Genomic DNA, 25,849 nt, shown 5'->3' with positions numbered 1-25,849 from the left:
AAAAGGAGCCAAAACATTTCCAGAGACTTTGAGCAGGGATGGCTTGAGGAAGACAACATATCACAGCCTTGCATTTCACAACTCGCCTAGCAGCCTTTGGCAACCCGGAATTCCATGCAAGCAAAGTGAGCAGGTGAAGGAGAGCTGGATCTCTCTCTTCCTCCGTGGCTTGGTGTCCATTCTGGCTGCAGAGGAAAGGAAGTCCATCCAGCCCTCAACTCTAGCCCTCCTCCAACAGCTTGCTTAGCAGAAAGCCATGTTTAAAATATATGTTTTACTAGCCTGCTCAGGAGGATGGAAAGGCAGGACACTATTAGCATCTCAGCAGACTAGGAAAAACAAACAAACAAGCCTTGCAGAAGAATGATTGAGAGAACTTACTTACAAAGGCTCAACTATCAAGCAGGCGCTTACCTGGAGTCCCAGCGATCTGTTTTAGAGTCGAATTTGTACGTCGGGATGAACTTGATCTCTCCCTCTGTGAAATCAGCAAAAGCTGTCTTTTGGGTACGCTGAATGTTTAGCTAAAGCCAAAAAGAAATCGTTTATCAGCAGAGAAGCAAAAGACCCCCTGTTGCCTGACAATGGAGTCTATTAACACCCACTGTTGTGCTGGAAGACCAAGGTGAAGTACTAGTAGGTTAAAGTTAAAGGTAAAGGGACCCCTGACCATTAGGTCCAGTCGTGACCGACTCTGGGGTTGCGGCGCTCATCTCCCATTATTGGCCGAGGGAGCCGGCGTACAGCTTCCGGGTCATGTGGCCAGCATGACTAAGCCGCTTCTGGTGAACCAGAACAGCACACAGAAACAGCGTTTACCTTCCCGCCGGAGCGGTACCTATTGATCTACTTGCACTTGGACGTGCTTTCGAACTGCTAGGTTGGCAGGAGCAGGGACAGAGCAAGGGGAGCTCACCCCATCGCAGGGATTCAAACCGCCGACCTTCTGATCGGCAAGCCCTAGGCTCTGTGGTTTAACCCACAGCGCCACCCGCGTCCCTACTAGTAGGTTAGCCAAGTGCAAAAAAAGGGGTATACCTGCTGAAATCCTATCTTATACCCAATTATTAAAGGTACAGGATGCTTGTGCATTTTTGCCCCATGTCATCTTAAATTACTTTGCTGCATCACACGACAGGAAAATCCTCTAACTCAGGAGTAGCAGACACGTGGCCCTCACCATGCTGCAGAACTACAATTCCCATCATCCCTGATTACTGGCCATGATGGCTGGAGCCAACAGGAACTGCAACTCAGTAACATCTGGCAGACCACAGGTTAGCTATACCTCCAATAGACAATGTTATATGTACCAATAATCCATACAAACTGTTAACAACCACCAGAATACACCCCCGACACTATGAGCAACTGCAAAACCATCCTTTTGCATCCTACGTTGGCTCCCAGGACGTTTCTGAGCACAATTCTCAGTGTTGGCGCCAACCTTTAAAGCCCTAAATGGCCTCAGCCCTGAAAGAGTGTCTCCATCCCCATTGTTCAGCCCAGGCATCAGGGTCCAGCACCGAGGGCCTTCTGGCGGTTTCCTCACTGTGAGAAGCGAAGTTACAGGGAACCAGGCAGAGGGCCTTCTGAATAGTGGCACCTGCCCTGTGGGACACCCTCCCATCAGATGTCAAGGAGATAAGTAACTATACAGCCTTTAGGGAAGTTTTTAATGTTTTATGATGGTTTTGCATATGTTGGAAGTCTGAGGCTGCCCCCTCTTGCCTTCCTTGCAGCATCCTTCTCAAAGGGCTAAGGCATGACTACGCTCACAGAGTTGAAATCCACCGTAAGGTGCAGCAATCAGGCCTCTGTTTCAACACAAAATACCAATGATCCTTATGCCAAGTGGGAGAAAGGTCGTCAACATGATGAACACACAAACCTTGGAGAGAAAAATGTAAACCAAAAAGCATCAGCAATTTAATTGGACTTAATGGAAGTCTCTGCTAAGAACATGTGAGCAACGCAGATTTTCCAGACAGATGCAAAACCTAGAGCAGGAAACCTTAGACCTTTAGATATTGCTGGACAGCAGCTATGCTGGGGCTGATGGGAGGCCAACAACATCTGGAGAGTGTGCTGAGCTAGGAAAGCCCTCTAACTGGGAAACTGCAGAGCAGTCCTACTTATTCCAAGGCAACCCTCCAACTTAATTGGGACTTGCTTCTAATTCAGGTTGCACAAACCTGCAACCTTAAAAAGCATTTGTAGAAGTCGCAGTCATCCTATGTTATAGCTACACTTTGCTCCTAACTGTCTGAAAGTGGTTTCTCTAGCCTAGGCTGGGGTATCCCAGACAAAGGAAATAAACAGGGCAATATCCTAAACCACCACATATAAGACAAAGATGTCTCTCACCTGGTCGTAGGTCAGAAGTCTCTGAAGCTCATTTTTAGTGATCAGATGACAGTGCTGGAAAAAAGCAAAGAAACCACAGCTACAGGCTAGCTCACGGGGTCGGGGGTCGGGGGGCAGCCTGCTACCACTTCCTGCAATATGTAGTAAGACTGATAACTAGGATTGGGCAGTATGATCATATTAGGCTAGTGCTCTGTGAACTAGACTGGCTCTTGAACTGCTTCCAGGCCCAATTTAGAGCATCCCATTTGGCCTTTAAAGTGTTTCAAGGTTTGGGAAAAGGGTACCAGAAGAAGGCCCACTTATTTTTGCACTGCCTCTCCACTTTAGCAGGGGCAGCCCTTTCCCAGGGAACTCCTGCTCTTTCAAGCATGGCAGGGCCTTTTCAGTCATGGCACCCGACCTTTCAGAATAATCTCCCAAAGAGGTTCACCTGGCCCCTGCTTTGATGTCCTTTCAGCAAAGACTTTTAGAATTTCCCCTGGTTCTTTAATTCATGGGCAGGGCGCTTGTGGCCCTCCAAACCCTGCTGTAGTACACAGGAACATAGGAAGCTACCTTATACTGAGGCAGACCATTGACCCATCAAGCTCAGGACTGACTACATGGACTGGCAGCAGCTTTCATGCAGAGATCATGCCCAGCCCTATCTGCACACACTGGTGACTGAGCCTGGAACCTTCTCCATGCAAAATGGCCGCTCTGCTTTCGCGTTACTGCCCTTAACAAACTGCAACTCCCACCCCGATCACTGGAGAAGTTGCCCACATTTGCTATAATCTAATCTAATACATCTCTGCCACTCGGTTTATGTTGCTCTCTACTGGCTGCTCTAGTAGAAACCTTAGTGGTGCAGCTGCAGCAGCAGGGATCGCCGACACTGCACCCTCCTGGTGTTGCTGAAGTGGAACTCTCATGAGCCCCCGTCAGCAAGGCCAATTCTTAGCAATTATGGGAATTTTGGTCTATCAACCTTTGGAGAGCACTATGCTGCCTGCCATAAAGAAGGCTGATCACCGAAGAATTGATGTTTGAGACTCTTGAGAGTCCCATGGACTGCAAGAAGATCAAACCTATCCATTCTGAAGGAAATCAGCCCTGAGTGCTCACTGGAAGGACAGATCCTGAAGCTGAGGCTCCAATACTTTGGCCACCTCATGAGACGAGAAGACTCCCTGGAAAAGACTCTGATGTTGGGAAAGATGGAGGGCACAAGGAGAAGGGGACGACAGAGGACGAGATGGTTGGACCGTGTTCTCGACGCTACCAGCATGAGTTTGACCAAACTGCGGGAGGCAGTGGAAGACAGGAGGGCCTGGCGTGCTCTGGTCCAGGGGGTCACGAAGAGGCAGACACTGTCAGTATATGAAAACATCGAAGCAGCAAACAGCTAGCTTGTTGACATCACATGATACGGCTATCTGTGGGAAAGAATTTCCCAGGAACTTCACAGGCTGGATAAGTCTTTGTGAAGAGTGTAATTTGAAACCTGACTGCGCATGTTCAGGAAGTTTGTCAAACTTGCTAGAAGAACTGAACTGAAAGGACGTGTTTTTCTTTAGTGCTGTAATGTCAGAAATAAACATCATGTAAATAGATTTCTGACTTATTTTCTTTCCCCTGCGGAAGCAGGAGGGAGGGGTTGTGCATTTTACCCACGCTTGGGAAAATGTCGCCTATCAAAATCTCCCTGGTCTGTCTGAGATATCAGACAAGCAAGCTCCGAGGACAGTGAGAGGGGCCAGCCTCTATGGAGGGGGCTTGCAAACTGACAAGTGGTAGCAGAGCCCGATGGTTGCAAGAACAAGATGGCTGAGCACCAGGTGGGAGAAGTTTTTTTTCTGATAAGCAGCGATCCACGGACCTCTGCGATGCTGATTGATGGCTGGATGCTGAACGCGAATTGGAAAACTTCTTCGGTTCCCTGAGAAAAAAGCTCCTGTTTTGGATAAAACAGAGCGCAGAGAAGCCACATACTTCGCATTCCAGAGCTGATAAGAAGTTCCGTTGCTATGCGACAAGACGTGAGTACTTTTTGAGCAAAATTTATGGGCTGGTTAACTTTAAAAAGCAAAGAGAGAAAAGAAGATTCAGAAGCGAAAGCAAGGCTGGATTTTTCAGTGACGCTTGTTGTAAACAAACTGTTGGAAAGGGGACTTTCCAAGCAGAGCGCAGCTTGCTGATTGCTGTTGGATTGCAGCGAAGGCTGGTTGTTTACAGATTCTCTTGGAAGGGGATTTCCAAGCAGCTGGGCTGACTGCCAAGTGCAAGCAGCTTGTAAACAGCCCAATAGACTATTGGATTTTCCAGCTTGCTGCTAGAAAGCTGCAGTTTGGGATTAAAGATGGCTCTGTTCTCTCAGAAACTGAATAGCCAAAACTGGCTTGAATGGTCATTTGCAATGGAATTCTTGCTGGTGGGAGAGCAATTATGGGACTTAGTCCAGACCCCACAGCCTGTTGCTGTACAAGCACAGGGGAAGAAGGCTGCAATTCAAAGTGAATTGAAACAGCGTGTGTTAAGAATTTTGGCGGAAAATGTGGATGCTTATCTTGAGCCAGTCCTAAAGGGTGCAGAAGAACTAAGGGTCGCTTGGGAGTCACTCCACCAAGCTTGTGAAGCTGGGGTGGGAAGCAAGGACCAAGAATTGGTTGCACCAAAGGGGGAGAGCTAAGATGAAGCTAGCCAAATTCTTGAGAGCTCATCGAAAGCTGGGAGGAGCTTTGAGCCACAACAAGGAAGTGAAGGAACTGTTGCTGCTGTTGCTGTTGATGATCCTGTTTTTGCTGCAATGGCTGTTGCTGATGGGGGGAGTGAAGCTCAGAAATCAAGCACCCCCACTACTATTGCTACAGAGGAGAAAGCTGTAGCTCAGAACGCTGTTCGTCAGGAGACACCACATCAGGAGAAAGGAGCTAGAGGGAGCACTGTAAAGCCTGAGGCTTCAAGCAAAGGTCGTACCCAGTCCCAGGCAAAACCAGATATGGCTTTGATGTCCCTAAAAGCCACATCATCCGTGGAGAACTCATTTATTATAGACACAGGATGCACGCAACACATGACGTCACGCCGAGAACTGCTTTCTACGTTTGAGAAGCAACGCTTCACTGTGAAACTGTCCAATGGTCAGGAAATGGAAGCAACCGGGATCGGAACTGTGTATCTAGAAAGCCTGAACTTGACTCTAAACAATGTTTATTTTGTTCCTGATTTAAAGTACAATTTGCTGAGTGTTTCTCAAATAACTAAGAAGAAACTGGTGTTATCCTATGATGAGGAAAGCTGCAAAATCTACAAAGATGGAGAGCTGTATCTTTCTGCCAGAGATCTGTATCTGTTAACTTTTGATAAAAATGATTATAAAATGTGCACAGCATGTGAATCTAAAATGCTTTCTCTTGCAGGTATCTCGAAAGAAGACACGAGAGGACAGGCAACAAAGATTAACAAAGTTTTTCAGCGAGTGTATGCTGATGTAATTGGTCCTTTAGCACCTTCTAGAGGCAATGCAAAATACTATCTTATATTTGTTGATCATTTTTCTCAATTTGTATGGATTTACATTTTGCAGAATCCCAGAGAAACCTTAGAAAGGTTTAAGGAGTTTTGTGATAAGGTTAAGAGTGTTCATGATGATAATATTGATTTTCTTTTCACAGATGAGAAGCCAATTTTTCTTTCACAGGATTTTCAGGATTTCCTCGAGAAGCAAAGGATAGAGCACAAGGTTGCTGTTTCAGAGGCTGCATGGAACAAAACTGTCTGTGTAAAAGTGAACAAGGAGTTGCAAAATGGCATGAAGGCACAATTGCTGAGTTCACATGAGTTTTGGGCTGAATCTTTATCATGTTTTTGTTACACTTGGGTGAGAAAGGTTTCGAAAGGTATGGAATGTTCTCCTTTTGAGAAGCTGTTCCACAGAAAACCTTCTGTCACACATTTTAGGGTTTTTGGATCTCAAATCAGGACTGAAACTCCAGATGGGGTGAAGAATGCCAGAGGCATTTTTGTGGGTTATGAAAAGGGTCTCTACAGAGTAATTTTGTCTGAATCTGGTCAGGTGATTCTCACAAAATTTCTAGAAAGTGCTCCTGGACAGGAGAGAGTAATTTTTCACACATTTCCCACTGCTGATGATTCAGATGATGAATTTGATTATTCTGATTATAGTGGTACTGAAAGTGACACAGAAAGCTCAGAGAGTTCTGTTGACACAGTTATTGAGAAAGGTTCACACACAAAAGCTAGATCTTCACAGGTTAAGGATGAACCACTGTTTACTATTGGAACTGGTTCTCCGAAGAGTCCTGAGACTGAACCAGTCAGCAAGGAGGATCAGCACCTCATACGCAGGTCTGAGAGAATCACAAAGGGCGTACCACCCAGGAGGTATTCTCAAGAGTTTGCTAGTTCAGCTGTTGCATGTATTACTATTGTTGACAACTGAAGCCAGGTTAAGGGTATGTCTGAGTCGGAGACAAAGAGACAACAGGGAGTTGCTAAGCGTAACACAACATTTCCTAACCAAGGTAATGCAGAAGCACTCATTCCTTGGAAGTCAGACAACCAGAGAGTTACATTGGTGAAACCAGTGGTGGGTAATTCCAAGGGTGGAACTGAAACAACAGGGGATTGTTACATGTATAACAACTGTTTGTTTTCTTCTCTGGATCAAGCTTTGTCCGCAGCTAACGATGATTCATATGGGGGAGGATGTCAGTATATGAAAACATCAAAGCAGCAAACAGCTAGCTTGTTGACATCACATGATGCTGCTATCTGTGGGAAAGAATTTCCCAGGAACTTCACAGGCTGGATAAGTCTTTGTGAAGAGTGTAATTTGAAACCTTCCGACTGCGCATGTTCAGGAAGTTTGTCAGACTTGCTAGAAGAACTGAACTGAAAGGACGTGTTTTTCTTTAGTGCTGTAATGTCAGAAATAAACATCATGTAAATAGATTTCTGACTTATTTTCTTTCCCCTGCGGAAGCAGGAGGGAGGGGTTGTGCATTTTACCCATGCTTGGGAAAAGGTCGCCTATCAAAATCTCCCTGGTCTGTCTGAGATAAGCAAGCTCCGAGGACAGTGAGAGGGGCCAGCCTCTATGGAGGGGGCTTGCAAACTGACAGACACGACTAAACGACTAAACAACAACAAATGCTGCTTACCCTGAGCTACACACAGGCAGGAAAGTTACAGAAACATGACTCAATTTGCTTCTCCAGATAGCGGAGACCAACAAGTTACATCAGCCAAGGCTCTCTCCCTCCAAGCCCTCGAAACGCACTCGTGTTTCATGATTGTCAGCTGCGGCAGACCCTGGTCAGGGGGCAGGAAGCTCATCTGGGCACAGATATCCTTGTAATCCTGGTTTCGGCGCCCGAAGTCTTCCACGTGGGCAGCAAGGTGGGAATTGACAACGCAGAAGCTGGTATTGTTACAGACAAACCTCGCGGCCACACACCCCTTGTTACCCTGCAGGGGCGGAGCAAAGATGGCTGTTAGTGAACAAGCAGGAAAGAGGGGGAAACTGGTTGGCAGAGATTATAAAAACAGATAGACAGACAGAAAGATCGACGTAGGGAATTCCGCTGTCAGGGTCTACTCCCCATCTTCCCCATGATGCCTGTGCCCACTGTCTCCCTCATCACTTCCTTGATGCGGCTGAGCTGGTCCTTCCTGACAAAGATGAGCAACATCATTCCGACTAGACGCACCAGCTGCACCTAGAAGATGCAAGGTACTGGGATGTCTACCAGCTCTGTTCATTGCTTGCTGTCCTGGGCCGGCTGGATGCAGATAGGAGTGGCAGGGGGCACCAACTGGGGGTCCCCCGAGGGAAGAAGGCTCAGAGCCAGGGAACTGGTGGGGGGGGGGGGACGAGGCTGAGTCGTCAGAGGGAGAAGAGGGAGCAGACTGTGAGCAAGAGGAGGTGTTGGAAACTGAAGAGGCAGGAGGGCAGGAAGATTCTGTGGCAAACAGCAGCCCAGAATCCGAGGCAGAAGTGGAGGCTGGAGGCGGGGGTCAAGAGGCAGAGATCAGGCAGGCTGCTGAAGAAGCCAGGGGGTCTCCCCATCCTGCTGCGATCAGCTCCCCTCCCTGCTGGTCTCCCAGAACACAGAGAAATTAAGAGGAGGGAGCAAAGACAGGCAAGGTGTCAGAGTCTCAGGTTGCTTGGGAAGGACCAGGGGGAGGAGGAGACTTCAGAGAGTGGTGGGAGGGTAGCAACCTTCAGCCTTCACAACTACCTCACTGGGGCAAGACCTCCTCCTCCTCACTCCAGCTCCCGACAGCTCTCTGGCTGCTGAAGAAATGGGTGGGGTTGGACTTACTTTCTTGTACTTGGATTTGGAACGCAAAGCCTTTTCCACAGCTGTCAGCCACTCTTGCTCCTTTGTCGAGTCCAAGTAGAAGAAAGCCTCTGCGCTCAGGTCCAGCTCCTGGAACCTAATGCCAAAGTGCCAAAGAGAAGGATGTGGAACTGCAGGAATAGGACTCCATTCGGAACAGACGTGTTGGTTAAATATGCAAAGACAACAGGAGTGTGTGGCAGGTAGGATTACAAGGGCAGGCAAGATCAGGACCAAGAACAAACAAGTAATACCAGCCACTTCTTCCTCAGCTTAGCTATTTGGGGCCCCAAAGGAGCTTTGCTAATGAAAGAAAAAAAGCTTTTTCCTTGTATTTTTTAAGATGTGTCAGCCAGCCTGATATCTAAGCACTATCCCAGTAGCCACAGGCAACCAGAAATTCTTTGAAGGCAAGTGAGTTGGTTGATCTCTCCATTCTTCCTTCACCTGGCAACCTGGTTTCCAGGCTGGCTTTCCGGGAGCAGAAAACCACCTCTCAGATCTGCTGTGCCAAGCTTGTTTGCTAGAAGATTACCCCGTAACACCCTTGTCCTCTTTGCAAACCTCCTAAATGGCTAGCCTTCTGTGTTTCCATGCTGGCCATGAAGGAATGGGCATTCCCCACTCTGAAAACAGCACAGAAATACAGCCTGTCTAGTAAAGGGGTAAAAAGAGCAAGCTAAACAGCCTCTGTAAAACAGATTGTTTCTATTCATGACAGTAGGAGGGCAGTTATATGCAAGACTGTATTCAGTACTGTTTGTGCCTGCAAAGCTTTCGGGACAGACATACTCCGACCCTTCCAATCAGTGCCCCCTAACTTCCAGCTGAAACCAGGTACCTTTTTCATACCACAAATGTTCTTCAGTGGTGAACCATGGCACCTCAAATTCCAGGGGAGCCCTGTACGATGCCAAAATTCAGTGCCCCACGCCTCTCAACGTCTATTCAACATCATAGTTGCGGTGTCCCCTGTGGAGCCCGCAAGGCTTCACGCCAGTGTGACCAAACCAGTTGCACTCCCCTAAATCCATCTAAATGTAATTGGGGGGGGGGATTTGTCCCACTTAAGTTGCACTTTATAGCTCAAGAGGGCCCCTCTGGCTGATAATATAGTAGCACAGGGGACGCATCACAGAACAACTTGCAAAGCAAAATGACATGTAGTTGGTCCACCACAATTGCAAGATTATTGCATCCTTCAGGAATGGTGTGTCCAGCTCCATCTGAGTCATTATCCAGGCACGCTGTGGAGCTGCATGGATAAGAGATGGGCATCTTCAGCCAGTCAGGGGTGAAGAGCTGGCAAGATCCCCTGTACTGAGCAGAAAAGCAAACTCTTTGGCCTCCAAGATCTCTCCCAAGTCTCAGCAGCCCTCACTGTGAGCCATACTAGAGGAATTTTGTCCTGCTTTTGCTGAGCTACAACACAGGAGCGCACCCCCAGGGGGCCATGATGTGGTAACCCTGGCGAAGCATTGCAGAGCAACTGAGAAAGCAGAATGATGTTTGCGTGGACAGTCCATTAGAAAGCTGCACTATTATTGCATCAATAGCACATTGCAGAATACGGCCCCCCTCCAGGCAAAAACATCCGTCTGGCGGGACAGTAGCTTTCATTTCGGAGGTTGTGGTTTTACATCTTCCTATTTATTTATTTATTTATTTATTTATTTATTTATTTATTCAAAATTATTTATTTATTTCATAAAATTTATACACACCAGATGGTAAGAAATATCAAAGCCGTTTACAGAAAGATAAAACCATAAAATCAGGAAAAACCTACAGTACATTAAACGCTGTAGAAGTGAATACCAGAATAGATCAAAACTCACTCCCAAAGTAAGGGGAAGAGACAGCTTACTCTATGATGTTAACCCTTCATGCACTAATTAGACTGAAGCATGTTGGTTATATGAGACTGGTTATCCCACACAACATGCTCTCACGCAACCCATGCCCTCCAACTGAAAACCCATTTCCTGGACAATATCAACATTGTGTTTTGTGCCTGTGAACTGCACAGTGAATATTTTTATTAGGGGGAAAAACAGCCTGGTGTTCCAGCTTCTCAAAGTTGTTTTATTCAGTGCGCTGCTACAGCTTGTCACACCCAAATCCTCCAAAGGAATCTGCCAAAGTGCTTTTCCAGGCAAAAGGGGGCAGAGGGAGAGAAACCAAGAACCTCAAATTCACTAGACCAGGGATGGGGAATTGTGTGGCCCTCTAGATGTTGTTGGATTCCATCACCCCTGACCGTCGGCCATGCTGGCTGAGGCAGAAGGCCATTGGATCTGGCAATATCTGGGAGCCCACAAGATTCCCAGCCTCCGCCCTACACAAAAAACCAGGCACTCAGCTGTGCGGCACACCTCTTACCGGAGGGAGGGTCACTCCAGAGGCAGCTGTGGCATGAGGGTGCTGGATCATGCCTTTGTTTTTTGTTTTTTAAATGATATTTATTGAGAATTTTAAAATTACAAAAAAGACAAGAAGAAAAAGAAGGAAAAAAGAAAAAAGAGAATAAAAACAGTAGAAAGACAAACAACAGTCGATCATTACAACTCAGTAATGTTCAAAAACAAAAAGCAAAAGCAAAACACATAACACATAAAAAATCACAAAGCAAAAATAAACCACAAAAATTTAAAAACAAATCCAATATTCCCAAATCCTTAACTGTCATAACCTTATTTCATCGACCTCCTCACCCCTCCTTTTCTTGTATTCTAGTTATTGATTATACCAGCAAATCCTTTCCATTTTTCATAACATCCTGTCATTAAATTACCTTGATCTATTTAAACCTATATTACATAGAAATAAAAAAGAACCCTACAATTTTAAACTTAAATCTTATTCATACCAATTTCTCTTAACTTTAAATATTCTTGCAACACTCTTTTTTACAATTCTGCTAAAGTCAAATAATTTCATTCCAACATTTTTCCACTATTCATTAATTTTCCAAAGCAAATCCTAAATAAAAAAGATTTTTTTCCAATCTTCATCCATGGTCTCTTCCCCTGGTCCCAGGTTTAGTCAGTCCTTTCTGTCCCATCCATCTAGTTCATTAACCTGGTAATCTTATGTCCGAGGCCCTTAAGTCTCTTCCATGCCCCCTCTGCGAGTCTTCTTCATATTTGTATCTGTACTCCACACTGAACTCCATGTAATTTTTAAAAACATATTTCGAACCCCCTCCAAAATTGAGGACCCCCACATTCCCAGACTCCTCACGACCCATTGCCAGACTTGGAAAGTCAAAACATCCCTGCATAGGGGGGTCTATCCAACCCCCCATATCCAAGCCAAATACAACTCTGTCTCTCCAAATCTGGCTTTTTCCAAGTTCATTTGTCAGTTCCAACAACTCATTTTCCTGTTGGGCCACAACTCCCTCCATCTCTATCGCCTGAGGACCGACAACTACCTCTTCCCTTATCTGATCTGTCAGAGCTAATTCCTGAGTGGGTTCCATGTGGATACCCACTGCCTGTCCAGAATTTCTAATCGTAGCAGTCATCAAATCCGCCTTCTCATGTAATTGCTCTAGTAAAAGGCTTGTCAAATCCGTCTTCTCATGCAGCTGTTCCAGTAAAACGCTTGTCTTGCAAAGAGCACGCACCAGAGCCTCTGAATACATTGTTATGCAAGGTCAGCAGTCCTTTCCCACGATATTAATCTATTTGCAGCTGTAAGGCTTCCCAGTTCAAATTCAGTAACAATGTCCCAAGCTCCCTCTAGGGGAAAAACTTCTCTTTGTATCCATCTCTTTTTTCAAAGGCAGATCTAATAACAAAGTTTCTTTTTTCTGGTATTTTGTTAATACTTGTTCCTTTAAAATGCAGAGGAGAACAATGGAATCACTATCTTTCTCTTCTTTTAACTATCTGCCAAAGGCGTTTGTCTGTAGTAAATGAACTTCCCAAATGCTTCTGTCCTGACACCCCGCTCCCAGGTTCAAGACTATGGCAGATTACTTTTCTTTGCACTTTCTTCTGCAGGTTAAAACAGTCCGAAAAAGAATCCCCCCTCTTCTCCGGCTTCCGAAGGGGGGGTTCAGCAATTTTTAATGATGAAAGTTGATCCTTTGAAAGTGATTTTTTAGACTTTAGTTTGCCATGTCTTTGCTTTAGTCTATCTAGAAAAAACGGAAGGCTGACTTCCTGTTTAGACCTTCTCGTTTCAGTACCAAATTAAAATAGATTTCTTAATCCAATTTTCCTTTCTACTCGCAGGTCATTATTTATAATCCAATTGTCCAAAGTTGAGGTACTCACGAGTGGTTGTTTTAAAAACCGAATTGTCCCAGGAAAAAGGCAGCGCTCTCCGGCAACGGCTATGCGGCTTCGCTCCACGGAAGAAGCGGTTGACTCTCAGCACCGCGCCGCTTTCCCCTCGTCGCTCCGGAGCCCTTTACGGGTTCCTTTACGGGTTGGGGGGCGCTAAAGGTGCCCGCCGAGTACCATGGTCACAGGCTTCATCCGCCTGTGATTTTGAAAGGGTCCCCACTTCGCCGTAGCGGGAAAGACCCATTTCCCGTGGAGCTAATTCCTCCAGATCAGAGGGAATCCGCCATTACCGATGGCGCCACCCCGGCAGTCCTGGATCATGCCTTTGTGGGCACATCTGAGGATTAAAGTGGAGTCCCTAGGAAGCATACTTGGAGATCTTCCTTACCACGTGGCTCTCTGGCAAAAACACAACAGTACTAACGGCCATATGGAACCACACCTCAAAGCTGGATCAGACTTCCCAGATCCTGTAGCCTACATCAGGAGGAAGACTGGGGCAGAGGGGCCTAGAGTGGGAGTCAGAGCTGCTCTTAGGGCTGCATGTCTGAAGCATGGGCAGAAATCTTTGGGTGTGAGGTTGCATGGGGCTGTCTCTTTGTGTTTTGGTGATGCCAAGCCGCCAGCCAGCCACAGGCAGGCAACCAACTGGCTTCAGGGGCAAGCTCCTTTGCAAATCCAGTCTGATTTCACCAAATGCAATGGCAGAGTGACCATTCGGCCCGTGTTCTGCTTCGCTGTGAAATGGCGTGTGTTCCTCAACCCAGAGAACCTCTCGTTCAACGTCAAGCTGGTCTAAGGAAGAAAAGCATAAGAGTTAGTCTTGAATCCCCCCACACGTGTGCTGGGAGATGCCTGCACACCGCACATGTAAAGCACATCTCCTCCCACCCACACCCAAAAAGTCCTGGGAACAATGGTTTGTTAAGGGTGCTGGGAATCGTAGCACTGTGAAAGGAAAAGTAAGGTTCTTAGGATGCTTTGGAGGGGGTGGAATGTTGAATACACAGCGGCCACATGGACGGACGGACACACCCACACACCCCAGCATAGCTTCAACTTTTAGCACAAAAAGTCTTCAGCCAGATGTCATGCAACCCTTTGGCAGGGGCAACTTATCATTTTATTGATTTTCCATAACAAACAATTAAAAAGGCGGACAATCTTGCAAAGGAGTGTTGCCATTTAAACTGCTGGTGTGACGTAGGAACCCGAACAAAGAGAAGGAACCAACTACCCAGAGTCTGCTTCCGATTGCCCTTGTTCTCCACCTCCCTCTATCCTAAACAGCCGCAAACAAGAGTTCAGATTTGAAACCCCCCCCATTCAATTCACCCTGGAAATACAAGTATCGAAAAGTAAAATGTTAGAGATTTCCCCCCACCCCATAGCAATATAATTGGATTCAGCTAGCTGGTCAGTCTACTTTCGGTTTCACTCCTGGCTCCTTGTTAAATTAATACTGCATCAGAAACTTCCCAAGCAGATATCCAAAGTTCTTTGGCATTTCTCCAGTTGTTAATGAGATGTCTCTTCTAGTCCAGGGGAGTCTTTTGATCTTCTTCCAGGAAACCAAGAGTGCAATTTTTTTTTAGTCTCCCTTGCTTTCCTGGTGACCTTCAGCTTAAATACAAACTGCTCTGGAGTGAGAAAAACCCACCACACTCAAAAAGCCCAGCTGGAGGGACCTGTACGTGTGAGGGAAAGAGCAATTTTGTAGTGGGTTTGTTGCACAGGAGCACCAAGTTCACTAACTGGCTGATTCAGATTGAATCCCATTCAAAAAGAGTGCAATGGTGTGTGTTTCAGCCAGCCATCCGGCTGCTGCAACTATTCCCTGGGTGCCACCACACTGTCCTGTCTGTGTGTTTGGAAGGGAATGGGAGCTATGCTCCCCCCGGAGACACTCCACTCCTTCCTTAGCTGTGTTGCTCAACAGTTGAGGCAACCTTCACAGTTCTGGGATGCCGAGGAAGCGAACCAATAGTCACGTTCATCTGTACTGGCTCAGTATGACCTATTCTGACAGGTGCTGCCTTTCATATTCACGCCCAAGAGCCTTTCCGCTCCAGAGATCTGGGGCTGAACCCGGGATCTGCACGCCAAGGCTGGAATAAGAAAGAGCCCTTGCCAGCTGGCCACGTTTGGCGCCTTCCTGGAGAGTGGAAGCTGGGGGTTGGAGGGACATCGTGCTGCTCCTGGCAACCCCCACCCAACCCGACGTCCTCCTCCGCCTGAATCCCGCTTCCCCCGGGACGCACTTCCCATCCTGGAGCGGCTGGGGGGGGGAGCGCTCCCCCCCCCTTTCCAGACTCTCCTCGTGCTTCTTCTTCATGCCTCGGGTGTTTTCCTGAGTGTATCTTCAGAACAACCCTCTGTGAGGGAGGCTAAGCTGGCCCAAGGACTGGCCCAAGAACTGGCCCAAGGTAGCTCAGCCAAGTTGCCAAGGCCAGCATTTAAGACCGCGCATCCTTTCCCCTCAGATGAGAAAGCCGGGATGAGTCATGCTAGCAGCCTCTGGCCTTGATGGGCTTTGAGGCAGCCCAGCCCCCTTCTCTGCAAGCAGGCTGCCTCCTGGGAGGAGCAGCACTTTTCTGACGGGACAGAAGCGCACAACTTCCCCCTCCCACTTGCCGCCTGCCCCAGTCTTTCTCCGCCGGCTCAGTTTAGTGCGCCAAGCGGCTCATCCCAGGTGGGAATTCGGGTGGCGCTACTTGCAGAAGGAGAAGTGGCTGGTGCTAGCGGAAACTCCCATTGTTCTTCTCAGGTAGGACTTCCGGGATCCAGAGGAACGTTTTACCAAAAAGTATGGCTCGACTACCGATTTCCCATTTAAAGTATGGCAAAAAAACCTAGGTTTGGAGGACAGGTGAAAAAACCCACGAATTACATTTAAAGTTCTGTGAGATGCAAAGGAAAGCTTGTGTTTTAAACTTGTATTTTACAGCTTGTTGCTTGGTGCGGTTAACGGAATGGGGATATTGAGAAAGAAGAGACTTGGAATTAGAAGGTCCTTGCCCTCCTGGTGCTCTCCTACCTCTCTTCTTCAGCAGCAGCAAGGTCGGGGCTCCCCTCTTTTTACTCCTTCCTCTTTCTCTCTCTTCCTTCTCCTTCTCCCTGGGTTGGCTCTGGGTTTTTACTGCCCCTGGAGCGCCACTGGGCAGTCGGCCACGTGGCTGGGCGCTCTTGCTCCCGCCTCGATTTGGGTCCTGGGGGGGGGGTGTCAGCGGTTCCCCCAGTTGACGCGCCGGGCATCCCTGGTTCCCCCTCGGCAGTGGCAGCGCAGGCGGCAGTCTCAGCAGCCTGGAGCCAGCCTGGTAGTGCACTTGGCTCTGGATGGCTTCAGGAGCTGCTCATTGCCCTGACACCCGCCATTTTGCCTCGCCGGAAGTCCCCATATGATGTGTCTTGTGCCGTTGAACCAATCACGCAACATTCCTTCCCTACTAATAAATCTACAAATCTACAATCTGTTGGGGACAGATTTGTAAATCCGGGGACTGTCCCCGGGAGACGGGGACATCTGGCAATCATTCCGTAATAGGGCTTCTCCTGCCTTTGCCAGTATGTCAGCCTTCTCAGCCTCCTTAAAGAGGGCGTTCAGAAGCACTTGTACGTCTGGCCATATGGGATTCTGAGTGGAGAAGGTGGCGCAGTCTGGATGAGTCCCTCTGTCTTGCTCTTTGGTCACTGTGACCGAGCACCATTTTGGGCCGATCAGGATCTATGGGGAAGGGGATCCACCCAGAAGTTGTGGAGGGAACGGGAAGAGAAGCTTGGTCAAGAGACTGGCTCATGTCAGAAGGAGGCCTGACTGCATCCTTGGCGAAGCCCAGGGCAGGGCAGGAAGGCAGCATTGCCCAGCGGGAAGGCATTCGGAGGCAAATCATCAGCAAGGAGCAGAAAATCCCCTCCCCTTCCCTCAAGAAGACTGAAGAATCTCTAGTCGGCCTTCAGGTGAGTTCAGCATCCCAGGTCTCTGGGGTGTTCCTGTCCATTACCAAGCTGACTCGAGGCTCCGTCAACTGAGCCCCTACACTCCTTGCGTACATGAAAGGGGCACAGAAAGGATGGGAGGCAGCCTTTTCCTGGAGCCGTCTTACCTGCAGCAGTTCACTCGCTGGCTGCTGACCCTTTTCCTCCATCACCTGGATGATCCTCTCAAGAGAGGAGAGTTTCCTGCAGAGTCTGGCCAGCTGCTCATCCCTTCTCCCTGCAATCTCCTTCTCCACCTCTTCCACATGATTCAGCAGACGCTTTTCTTCTTCTTCTTCCAGGAACTGGCGCAGTTGTCTCAACTTCTCCACAGTCTTCAGCCTCTCCGTTTCTGAGGAGGTCGGAGTAAGGAAGATGGTCAGCGTGGGAATGTTCAGGGATGATAGCAAGAACGATGTCTTTGTAACTTCATCAAAAGCTTTAGGAGTAAAATCAATCCTTTGAATAATCTCAATAAACTTGTTGATGTGCTCTGTGAATTCCTCTTTTGAATTCATCCTCAGTCTGGTTAATTTATACATCAAGGTTCTGTAGGAGTTCTTGGTAGATTCTCCATACATGCGCTCAATATCTTTTAAGATTTGAGATGCATCATCTCTACTGTTTATTAATGATAGATGCTCATCACGAAGTCCACTCAAAATTATGTGTCTGGCTTCGCTATTCTTGCGTTTCCTCAGATGATCCTGTAGGCTGAGGCTGTTCTAAAGCTTCCAAAATGTGTTTTGAATCTAGAAATCCTATTAAGCGCTGCTTCCAGTGCACAAAATTGTGTTCATTTAGCACAGGCATTCTTAGTTCTGCATCACTATCAAAAGTTGCTCTAGCCATCTTAAAATTCAAAAATTTGAAAAATATTCAAAATTTGTCAAAATTCTAAAATCAAAATCTCGAAAAATCTCAAAATACAAAACAAATCTTCACTGCCTTGGGTCACTGTGAACTCTGAGGGAGGGGGGTTTGCTTAATCCCCACTGCACAATGGAACAAAAGACCATGTGCTTACCAGGAAGTTCTCTCAGAAAAATACTGCTCAACTCAAAATCACAATCCAACGCAATCCTTCAAAAATACACAAAAATATGCAATACTGGGGCCAATAACCCTTTGTGGGAATGTTCAGGGATGCAGGAGAGGATATATTGTATGGTTATATCCTTATCCAACTTGTGTTAACAAGTTCCCAAAGTATCAGCAGAGTAAAACATTCCACTTTATTTAAGTTTGCAATGGCAGCGTCTGCTCAGGCTCGCTTAAGCCTCTATAATAATCACTCTGGTAATTTCCCCCTTATTCCCTCTTAAAATAGAAGACACGACACAGTCCTTTACAAAAGTATCAAAAGAGTTTACTCACATTCTGTTCACAATCGGATCCCAGAAGGCAGACTTAAGCTTAGTGAAGTAATATACATTTAGAATCTATCTTATAAGAAGATAGTCCCTTTGTCCTCTCTTGGCTGGGAGCCAAGAGGGCATCTTAACTTAGTCGATGTTGCTTCTTCGAAGGAAGAGAAGGAAGAGAGGGGTGGCTGCCCCTGCCATGTGCTTTTATCATTACCTGCACAGGTGAGGCCACACCCACCTCTAGTCACATGCGGAGGAAGTCTGTCCCAGCCCAGAGGGAAACAGTTTGCCTGCTGGCTGGACAAACATCCCTCCCCATGTCTAAACATGTACACTCTAGGAATGTTGTAATTGACTGCTCTTGTGTTTTACATCCCACAGTCTGAACTTCTCCACAGTCTTCAGCCTCTCCGTTTCTGAGGAGGTCTGAGTGAGGAAGATGGTCAGCGTTCAAAACATCAGCAAGAGAATTATGATTTGAACTGAACTGCTTCCACCCTCTCAGCTCACAAGTCCTCAGGCTTCTCCTTGACTGCTTTTCACATAATAAACAACAATGGGAAATAAACTCCATTTAGCTGCATTCAAAGGTGAACTTACCTAATTTGCAATTCTTGGAAAAATATGGAGACCAAAACAGCAATCTTTTGAAATTCACACCTCTGAATTTCTCAAGGTTGACCCAGCCAGGTAATGTTCACAAAAATTTCCCCTCTCTCTTTCCTCCGAATCTCCAGGCGGCGACAAAGAGAGGAGATGAATATTCTACTGGCTTCTTGGGTCCAGTGGCCTTGCTATAATAGCAAAGTAATTGACTGGAGGAAAGAAAAGTACAGAGGTTTTCAACCTTTTGGGGTCCACGGCTCCCTGGACCAACTCCCTTCTTTCTGCGGCACCCCTGTGGGGCTCAGGAGACCAGTTAGGTCCCCCCTTGCTTGCCTCCCCTCCCCCTTTCTCGAACAGCCTCCCTGGCGGAGTGCTCTCTCAGCCTCCTCTCCTCTCCCCTCTCCTTAGGAGTCCTCCTCTTGGTCTCTGAGCTGCCCCCGCTGCCCCCAGGGGCCTGGGACTTGCCTGTCCATTCCCAACAGCAAGGGCCCCTCGCCAGTTGGCTTGCTTCGTCTGAGGCCGCCTCATCTCCTGGCAGCCCACACCCCCTGGCCAGCCCCAGAGGCACCATTCTCTGGGGGAGAACAGCTGGGCAAGCCTTGGGGAGGCAGAGATGGCATCCGAGGAGGGAGGGAAGGAAAGAGGGACAGAGGCCAGTGTCTCCCGCGGCACCCCAGCTGCCACAGCACACTGCTTGAAAACCACTGCAGAACTGGGATGGGAAAGGTCCAACTAACTGGTCTGGAGAAGAGGAAAGGCAGCCATGCTTGCTCCTTTGTCTTCTCCGAGGAGACTTCCAGCCTGACTTCTCATCTTGAGGCCCCAGCGAGAAGTGGGAAGAGGAGGAGGAGGAGGAGGAAGCATCCCCAGAAGAAGTGTGCTCCCCACCAGTAGGTGCTTCCACCCCCACTCCTAAATCTGCTTCCAACAGATACTTGGGGGGGGGGGCATCCTGCACCATCTGGTCAATTCCTGGTGCTAGGAGAATTAGAAGGTCTAAGATATAAACACATACATAAATACCGTAAGTAGTTATCATCACAAAAGAATATGGAGGTAAACCCATCAACAGGTTTCCTGCCAGACAGGAGTCTGTTGTAGGCCGCCCCTTCTGTGATGTATGTATGATGTATGGAGGGGTGGTCTTGGGCTCCAGGGTGGGCGATTTCAAATGTCTATATAAGGACTTGGTTCGGGGTCTCCTCCTCCCTCCTGCTTGGGGGGGGGGGCTGAGCACCCTGTTGCAACAGTTAATAAAGATCTGGCTTACTAGCTGCTTTGCTTCTCAATATTCTCTGGTTGGCCTCTGTTATTTTCTCCTACCGATAGAGAAGCTACCAAAGGACTCTATATGGGCTCTGAGGTACCCCAGAAGGGAAAAGGAGCCATTTTTTCCTTATAACACTGGCCCCCAGTCCCCACCCCCTTGCAGCTGACCCCTTGCTGCTCTCTGCTTGGCAGGGTATTGAGGAGGCATCCTGCTAGCCAAAGGAGACATGTGCAATTCACATTTGTAGTGTTCTAAATATGTACAAAGCAACCTTGCTGGTGTGTGTGGATGAGGTTAACCCTTTCTCTCCCTGCCATGGTCCCAACCCAAATCTTTGAAGCTGCTGTATTTCCAGGGAAGATCCCTTGGCCCCCCTGGCAGAGAGAAAGACTTCGACTCCCTCCTCCCAGCCATCCCAGCAGCCCTCAGGCTTCCCCTTGGCTGCTTCTAAGGTAATAAACAACCACCAATTAATACCATGCCTACTTTGGATCTGAGAATTAAGAAGATAACCTGCCAAGAAGAATACACAGCTATTTCTCCCCCTCAAGATACCTTGTATTCCTCGACAGCCTCTTCCAGAGGAATCACCTTGTGGTGTTTGTGGTTCTTGGATCTGCCCCAAACCACACAGATGGGGGCTTCATCCTCCTTGCAAAAGAGTTTCAGGGGCTCCTGGTGCTTCTCACAGACTCCTCCTTTCCCTCTGGAAGACTGAGAGTCTTGGCTACTTCGACAAAGGTAGCCAATTGCCGATTGCGGACGAGGCTCCTTCTCTGGACTCCAACTCGGCCTTGAGGACAGGAAGCCAGCCTCCTTTTTGTGGGAATGTTCAGGGATGCAGGAGAGGATATATTGTCTGATTATATCCTTATCCAACTTGTGTTAACAAGTTCCCCAATTTCAGCAGAGTACAACATTCCCCTTTCTTTTAAGTTTGCAACGGCAGCGTTTGCTCAGGCTCGCTAATGCCTCTATAATAACTATTCTGGTAATTTCCCCTTATTCCCTCATAAAATAGAAGAGACAACACAGTCTTTTACAAAAGTATAAAAAGAGTTCACTCACATTCTGTTCACAATCAGATCCCAGAAGGCCGACTCAGCTTAATGAAGTAATATACACTTGGAATCTATCTCTTAAGAAGATAGTTCCTTTGTCCTCTCTTGGCTGGGAGCCAAGAGGGCATCTTTCACTCAGTAGATGTTGCTTCTTCGATGCATGTGGTGAAAGAGAGAGATGGAAGAGAAGGAAGAGAGAGATCGCTGCCCTGCCCTGTGCTTTTGTCCTTACCTGCACAGGTGAGGCCACACCCACCTCTAGTCACATGTAGAGGAAGTCTGTCCAAGCCCAGAGGGAAACAGGAAGTTTACCTGCTGGCTGGACAAACATCCCTCCCCATGTCTAAACATGTTCACTCTAGGAATGTTGTACTTGACTGCTCTTGTGTTTCACATCCCACACTTTTTGTCCCGCTGCACTGGATCAGGCCGGACCGGCAGAAGTTGTGCCCACACTCTGGGATGGTCCCTGTGTCGTAAGAGAGTCAGGGTCAGAGAGGGGAATGAAGGAGAAGGACCCTACCAATATCAAATAGATCGTATTTGCCTTGGGGAATGGATCCTTTTTCGCTGTATCGAATTGTATCGTTTTTGCTGTATCTTTCTCATTGACTTTAAGAATGGATCTGAATGTATTTTTCGACTCAAATGAATTTTTCCTCAAAATGCTGTACTCTTCTAAATGTATCCAAATGTATCCGAATGGGTTTTTGTATTTCCCCCCAATCTCATCGCCTAGAGAATGTTCCTTAAATGTAACAATCACTTGTTCCAAATGTATTTGATTCAAATGTATTCGAGTGTATACTTTTATGGGAAAATGTAGCTAGGAAAATGTGGAGATATATATATATATTGCTTATAGTGCCTTTGAACGGTCAACATTCCACCCTCTATCCTTTCACGAGCTGCCAAAAACACTCTCCACACCACACTGCCATCTACTGGGTCCACAAATGATACCATGAATACACACAAATACAAGCTCTAAAATAAATTAGTTTTATTTTCCCATAAGTATGCAAACATAAGACTATCACACCCGAATTGATAGCTATGCAGAACAGGATTTTCCCCCCTCCCTCCATCGGATAGCTGCCTGCGCGGCTGTCTTTGAGGGGGGTGGAGGGAGGAACGGGCGGGTTCGACATCGGATAGCTGCCTGCCTGCCTGCCTGCCTGAACATGCCGTGCCCCCGGGGGGCGCTGCGACCGGTGTCCATTGGGAAGGAACAAGGCAGGAAAAGGAAGGAAATGGGAGAGGTTTTTGTAAGGCCCCACTTTTCACATGGTGTCCTGTTGTGTGGTCGGAAAGTACTCTTTATTGTTTGATTTGGGTTAATGTCAGAATAAAAGCGAGTTCCTTCAAAATAACACATTCCTTTTTATCTTACCAATTTCTCATATTGTAAGAAGCGGAAGAAGAAACCATCGAGAGCATTCATATTTTCCTTCTGATCAATGAAGTCAAACGTTACAATTATCCATTTTAGAATGAGCACCTATAGGGAGAAGACAGATCTCAGTAAGCCAAAGCAAGGCCAAGACAACCAACCCCTTCTGGAATATGGTCAGCGTGTACAACATCTAGCCGAATCATCACCAGGATAACTAAGTCAGACTGGGGGAAATATCATTCTTCAGAACCAAGACATCATTCCCATGCTTTCCAAGTTACCTGAAAGCCACACTTGCGAGCACAGAGCCAAGACACAGCTGAAAGAAGAGAATCCTCTGTTAGTACGGAAATGGGAATCAGAGTCTTCAGTAGCCTAGTGCTTATCACTGTGCCTGCAAGACCTTGAAAGACACTCCTTAACATTCTGAACATCTTCACTCTTGATAATTTCTCACAAGCTCGAAGTAGCCCCGGTTCTTGTTAAGGGAGAAGGCAGGGCAATGCAGCTCCGTTACATACTTTGCTGCCAAGGGGAAAGAGAAGCCAAAACATGTTTTCTTTACCAAGCTTGGCACTGAGTGCGATGTTCAGCAAGTTCTGAATTTCTTCTGGTGCCAAGCCTCTCTCTTGCGCAATCTTTTCCACAGTCTCCAAAGGACTCTGCAAAGCTCCCTGCTTCCATGAGGCACTATCTTGAATTAGGAAAAAGTCCAAGTGTGATTCAAATCCATTCGAAAAACCGTCCTCATGCAGGATGGCCTGTCCAATGGCTTACTTTACCATCAATTGGCAAGGGAGCCCCATTGAGATGCCATGGCATTTGGAAAACTCTGGAATGCTGAACTTGCCTTTTGCTTTCTTGCTCCTTCCTTCAGTGGGTAGGTAGGTATAGGTCGGGGCAAGTCGAAAGCTTCCTTGAAATTCCTCAGCCCCAGCCAGCATTGCCAATGGGCAGGATGAGGAGACTTGTAGTTCAGCAACGTCTGGAGGGCCAGAGGTTACCCTCACCTGTTTCATCGGTTAGTGTGCTAAGATCTGGGCACAAGCCCAATTCAGCTGACGGTACTTAACAAGGGCTTGCTTTACACAAAACATGAGAGCTAATACACTATTATGCTCCAATATACGAAACAGCCCCTTCTCTAGAGAAAGCTCAAGAAAATACAAACTTCGGGGTTTGTAGATGGTTGTAAAGGTTGCTGCAAGGTTTCTAGTTCACTAGTTGGAAACAGCTTCCAGGCTAGGCAGGACCAAGGTTGCTTTGTAACTGTTCCTGTCTGCCTGCTTGCCATCGTGCATATTTGTAAACCATTTCTGCCAAAATATCTACATCTGCAATAGGAGTTTCTGGAAGCAGACCCTGCAAGAGTGCACACTCCACGAAGTCCATATGAAGAGTGTTACGGAATGGAGGGGGGGCATATGAACGAAGTCTTACTCCCGAGTAAGAGACGTAGAGCCTGAGGCGATGACCACAAGGGAACCCTGCCACACTAGGACTCCATTCGCCCCGTCACAACGTTGCACCAAGCACCGCACAAAAGTCCAAAACCCCGAGAAGAAAGCGCCATTTCTGACCCCGTATCCCGATGCTATACACGATCGATGTATTTTATGAATGAACAATGTATTTGCATGAGGATGCGCTCTAGCCAATCAGATGGCGTTGAATGTAGCCCTTCAGCCAATCGCAGCAATGTCATGGCTCTGCAGAGGCAGCTCAGCTCCAGCTGTTTTGCATGCTCCACTGAGCGCTGACAAGGTGATGACAGCTCCCGCTGCGAGAACAACGGACTGAGTCAATTGAAACCTCATTACCCTGTTAATCCAATCAAAACTAGATGTTGTTTAGTTGTTTAGTCGTGTCCAACTCTGCGTGACCCCCTGGACCAGAGCACGCCAGGCCCTCCTGTCTTCCACTGCCTCCCGCAGCTTGGTCAAACTCATGCTGGTAGCTTCGAGAACACTTTCCCACCATCTCGTCCTCTTTCGTCCCCTTCTCCTTGCGCCCTCCATCTTTCCCAGCATCAGGGTCTTTTCCAGGGAGTCTTCTCTTCTCATGAGGTTGCCAAAGTCTTGGAGTCTCAGCTTCAGGATCTGTCCTTCCAGTGAGCACTCAGGGCTAATTTCCTTCAGAATGGAGAGGTTTGATCTTCTTGCAGTCCATGGGACCTTCAAGAGTCTCCTCCAGACCAGAATTCAAAAGCATCCTTTCTTCGGCAATCAGCCTTCTTTATGGTCCAGCTAGATACAATGTAGCAATGTCAGGCCAGGCCACTTCCGAAAAGAACTGTCTGTATTAAAAAAGATAGATAGATAGATAATATTTATTACGGCCATAGGCCCATACAGGTAAAAACAACACATAAGTGACAGCTTGTGCCTTGGGGAAAAGAAAAAAAACAGTCGCTAAAATACCACTATAACAATAAATACTATAAGATGGAAAGGCATGCTACGCCTTAATTAGCTTGTAGCGCTCCTTGGCGTCGCTTTTGGGAGAGGACAGCGACCAGGAACCTAGCCACTTTCAGGGTCGTGTGGGAATCCTTATCCTGCAAGATTTGGGCAAGGTGGAATTTTGGTGGGGTACCCTCTAGTTTCTGTATGATTGATCCCAACAAATTTGCCCGTGGCACATTGAACAGGGGGCAAGTGAACATAATGTGCTGGAGCGACTCCGGCGTCACCTTGTCACATTCGCACGTGGCGGGGACTTGGCCCTTTGAGAATCTATGTCTCAGGACATTGGAGGGGAAAACGTTGAACCTCGCTTTGGTGAAGGCCAGTCTATGGGCAGCAGTCGAAAGGGAGGAGAGGTATGATGGAACGCAATAAGTTAAAGTGATACCAATGTTCTGGGGCGAACAAACACCTCCCCCCAGCGTATAATTTTGCTGCAAGTCGATGTCATCCAGTCTTTGACAGATCAGTCTTTGAGCAGTGATTTGATCTAGTTTTAGGGAATCTGAGGGAGAGATTCCATAGCTCAGGAGTTTGGCATGAATTTTACTAGTCCAAAGGCTGGAGAATTCATCTCGCCATAAGCATTGGACAAGGTAATGATTTGGTAATCTATGCCACAATGATAACCAGTAATTGAAGACTTGCTTCCACAGGCAAGTTTCTAAGGATGCGATCTTCAATTCTAGTCGCA

General features: G+C 47.3%; 1 pseudogene; it reads right to left on the bottom strand.

Annotated features, from left to right (window-relative positions):
• LOC144326332 (inositol polyphosphate 5-phosphatase OCRL-like) overlaps positions 1–25,849 on the bottom strand; it is a 262,522-nt pseudogene that overhangs the window by 102,752 nt on the left and 133,921 nt on the right.

The sequence above is a fragment of the Podarcis muralis genome, chromosome W (assembly GCF_964188315.1).
Source record: "Podarcis muralis chromosome W, rPodMur119.hap1.1, whole genome shotgun sequence".
NCBI classification, from domain to species: Eukaryota; Metazoa; Chordata; class Lepidosauria; order Squamata; family Lacertidae; genus Podarcis; species Podarcis muralis.
Note: the sequence above shows the minus strand (reverse complement) of the source record. Positions and strands in the feature narration are given on the sequence as shown.